The sequence below is a fragment of the Scomber japonicus genome, chromosome 7 (genome assembly GCF_027409825.1).
Source record: "Scomber japonicus isolate fScoJap1 chromosome 7, fScoJap1.pri, whole genome shotgun sequence".
NCBI lineage: Eukaryota > Metazoa > Chordata > Actinopteri > Scombriformes > Scombridae > Scomber > Scomber japonicus.
Genome location: NC_070584.1, coordinates 34229240 through 34234094, shown reverse-complemented (window position 1 = coordinate 34234094; position 4855 = coordinate 34229240).

Sequence of the window (4855 nt, the reverse complement as noted above, 5' to 3'; positions counted from 1 at the left end):
TTAGTTTCTGGAAGTCAATCGAATCAAAATTAAGAGGTTATATCTATAAATTAATAAAATAAATTGCTAACTTACTATGAAACTGTGGTGGCATAAATTAGACTATGGTGGGTCGCCACAGTCTAGATAATTAATGGGAAACACTGATGTGATGAAATGTCAGGAGTTTACTCTGCTTGCGTTTCCTCTGATGACAAACATGCTCACACTAAACTCATGCCACAGAGATGAGCATGTTTTAATCATGATAGTCTTCCATCGGCCTAACATGACACACCCTGTTACTGATGATCATTATCAAAGTCAAACTGTAGAAAGACATGGCAGGCAAAAGGTTCACCATGGCGAGAGGAGAGGCTGACAGAGGCTTTAACATGCCGATGATGAAGGTATGTATTCATTCATTCTCAGAATAATGTCACACCCTGGTCTACATACTGCATGCTGTACAGAAGTGAATTTCAAAGTGCGCAGTTAGTGGAGGGAGGAGAACCTGAAGAGGAAGTTTTCAGTCAGGATCCATTTTACAGTCAGATCAGAAGCAGGAAAACAACAAGTCTGAAGTCGGTGAGTGTTAATATCAGTGCTGTAAATAATGATTATGTCATTAATGATCGGTCTGCTGATTATTGTTCATAATAATAGTTTAATTGATTAAACGGAGTCAGAAGAATATAAAATCAGTGTTTGAGGTCTTCAAAAGTTGTTAACGGTTTTTCATTTCCTGGTTTCTGCGTCCTCACAGTGATGTAATGGCTTTTAATAAAGAGAAGTCACAGTTAGGAAGCACACAGATGTTTATCTGAAGTCTGTTTGTTGGATTTAAACCAGAGTCAAAGTTTCTCTTGGTGAAGGATAGAAAACACACGATTTTAGTTAAAGTGGTTTGACCTGTTACACCACACATAATGGAGGGAGTGTTAATACAGAGATCAAATCTAACAATAAAAACTCAAATATGCTTATAGTAGCTTATTCATTAATAAATAACACTAATTGGTTTTGTCAAAACGTAACGACATAAACACGTAATAAACATCGGGTCTGTTGTTCCATTTTTCAAAGTATAAATATTCATTTAATTTTCCTTTCACTTTTACAATACTACAGAATTTTACAGTCTACGGATAAAAGGCGCTAAAAAGTAGTTTTTTGAACATTTTGCACTCCCTTCCCTGTTTTTATTTTATTGAATTAGATTTAATGCGAGCACTACGTTACAATAGTTTGTGTTAGTTAGTTATTTGTTTAGCATATTTATATTTGTATAGTTTTGGTAATTGGTTAACACTGAGGGAACTTGAGGTTATTTGAGTTGGCACATTGAGGACCAGAATGCACCTCGGTGGTTTTTAGGCAGCAGCAGTCATGTTTTTTCTTTGTTCTCTTCTTTGTTTTATTTTGTTGCAATAAATCCAAACAAAAACGGAAGATTGGACATTCATCTTCTTTTGCCTGCGTTAAACCACATCTCCATGGTGCATCAGTGGCCTTTTCATTATGTTTGGTTTAAAGTATAATTTTTATTTTTTCTGGACAAATTGCCACTTCAACCATAATAGGATATATAATAATTAAAAATTAGAAACTGAAATAATTATATCAAATATCTCATGTTCATTTAACTGTAACTGTTTGCAGTATAACATGCACTGAAACGTTTTCTTTTTTATCTATTTTAATTACTAATACTTCCTTTTCAAAGAGCCCAAATTCAGTGAGGGACACGTTGCAGTAATGAGAATTGTACCCTAAATGTGAAAAAACAACAAAATATGTATTTATGATGATCAGTTCAAAACATGTGCAAGGTAAACCATGAGGAGATGTTTCTAATTGTATCTTTCTTATTCTTATAGCATTTACTTTATTCATCAAAATGCTTCATGCCACCTCATAATTCTGATTTCACGAGAGTCACCCACTAAGAAACTAATTTGAGAGGCAGGACTGGGTTTGTTATATACTGTGTGTGTGTGTGTGTGTGTGTGTGTGTGTGTGTGTGTGTGTGTGTGTGTGTGTGTGTGTGTGTCTCCAGTGTTACTGGTTTAGCTCTCAGACTCCAGAAGATGAAGAAAGAGGAGGAGGAAGAGGAGGACGGAGCAGAGTCTCTAATATCCAGCTGTGTGTCTATGAAGAGTGACCGGTCTAAAGATATACCTGAACACTTCAGTAATGAACCTGGACCCTCAGACACAAAGTAAGAGACTGTTTCTACTGTAAACTGACCTGAAGATGATTCAGTGAGACAGTTTCATGAAGGTTGTAGTGTAGATATGAAGGAAAGAAATAATGAAGTAGCTTCCATTCAGCTGTAATCTACAACAGATCTTCATGTTCATGTGAACCAGAGACAGAGACAGGGCTGCTATTGCTGTTTGATTTTCCAGTAAATAAAACATAAGTAGCAGCAGGTAACCCAGGGTGATATTTACTAAGGATTCACTATTTACTAAAGGACTGTAGCAGGTTTCTGCAGGTAAAATGGAAGAAAATTAAATGTTTGGTCTCATGTAATACAGACTGTGTCTTAATGTGTTCCTGTTCAAATACACTAAGTATGGGAGGGGCTAATGTAAATGTATGGAATGTAAACTAATAAGAAGTTACTGTTCAAGAGACTCTGAGATGCGGACTTGAGATCATGCAGCGATCATGAGCACCCCCCCCCCTCTCCTCTCAGCTGCTCGTTGAGTGGCAGCAGCCAATCAGAGCTGACTCGTTCTGCAGCAGACAAACAGTGTAAAGGCCCGGGAGGAGAAGAGAAGAGTTTTGGAGCAAAAGAGAGTTTAGAAGTCAATAGTACCAGTTATCAGTCAGTTTATTTTCCTTGGACTTTCTGTGTGCGTGAATGTAAAAAAGTAAGTGCAAGTTTACCTGCATTTCAGTTTAGCTTGTAATTATTTTCGCTACATGTAGAGGCAGCTCGTTAAGTTGTTACAGCCCGTGTTCAGCTAAGTTTCACAGTTAACCCATATTACCAAGAAATGCTTAGTACGGATGTTTATAGCATTTCCTTTATTTCTGTAAGCTATACTTCTGGCATAATTATTCTGTAACTTTATATATGTAAGCAGGACAGTAATAATAATACTTTGGTGTTTATTGAGTGCAGATATTTGATGCATAATGTGTAGTGTTATTTTGGTGACAGTTCATGCATCCAGTTTAGTGCTGTTGTGTGATTAATGCATCATTTGGAATGTGAAACTTTAGAGAGTGCCACCTGGAGTTTATGAGACCATAAGGCATGTTTTTCAGTTAAAGATGTGATGTACCAAATGAAGGAGACTGAAGGCCAGTTATTCATTATTTTATAATATTGTTTCTGTTGGTCCTTGCTTTAATAGAGTATATGCAGACCATTACTTACCTTGAATTTGCAGTCTTATTTCCATGGTCAGTTACAGTACGTAATGTTAGGATTACATTTAAGGTGTAACCTAATTGCCTCTGGATGTTTCATATGTTTATTTCCTGTAGACCACACACATTCGTCTAATAAATGGTAAAGGAAGTTCTGCCTCCTCTGTGTCTGATCAACACCCCTTGGCGACGGCTACCACACCTGAACCACTTAGTCTCAGCTACAGTTACTAAGTTGAGAGGCAGGACTGGGTTTATTATACTGTGTATGTGTGTGTGTCTCCAGCGTTACTGGTTTACCTCTCAGACTCCAGAAGATGAAGAAAGAGGAGAAAGAGGAGGACGGAGCAGAGTCTGTAATATCCAGCTGTGTGTCTATGAAGAGTGACGGGTCTAAAGATCAACCTCCTCTCTTCAGTAATGAACCTGGACCCTCAGACACAAAGTAAGAGACTGTTTCTACTGTAAACTGACCTGAACATGATTCAGTGTTGAAATGTCATTTAAAAACAAACTTTAACACTTTTTAAAAAATCTTTAGACCAGTCACTGACTGACAACCAGTGTTAGGGGGTTCGTTACTCAAAGAAAGTAATCAATCACACGACTAGTTACTTACAATTGTTCTTTTACGTTTAAGGCAAGCTATGTTTTTGGAGTAGACGTTATGTTTCCTCAGGCTCATTGCACTTCTTTTGATATGAAATAAATCAAAAAGTCAATTTCATAAAGTAACTCTCTTTGCATTTAAGGTACACTGGTTTGCTTTACATTGTTAATATGGACTTAAAACTGTTGTGAAATGTAAAATGATAGAATTTTAAACATGCAATAAAAAATGTGATTCACTTTTGAAATTCAGCGACTAATTGCAATTTAAAAAATGTCAAACTGTGTCTATCCTTATTTACTAAAGGACTGCAGCAGCAGATAAAATGTTTGGTCTCATATAATACAGACTGTGTCTTAATGTGTTCCTGTTCAGGTCATGTAAAAGTATGGAATGAAAACTAATAAGAAGCTACTAAGTTGAGAGGCAGGACTGGGTATATTATACTGGTTATGTGTGTGTGTCTCCAGTGTTACTAGTTTACCTCTCAGACTCCAGAAGATGAAGGAAGAGGAGGAAGAGGAGGACGGAGCAGAGTCTCTAATATCCAGCTGTCTGTCTATGAAGAGTGACTGGTCTAAACATGAACCTCCTCTCTTCAGTAATGAACCTGGACCCTCAGACACAAAGTAAGAGATTGTTTCTACTGTAAACTGACCTGAAGATGATTCAGTGAGACAGTTTCATGAAGGTTGTAGTGTAGATATGAAGGAAAGAAATAATGAAGTAGCTTCCATTCAGCTGTAATCTACAACAGATCTTCATGTACATGTTAACCAGAGACAGAGACAGGGCTGCTATTGGTGTTTGATATCCATCTAATAACTGTAAATTAGCAGCAGGTAATGCAGGGTGATATTTACTAAGGATTTATTAACA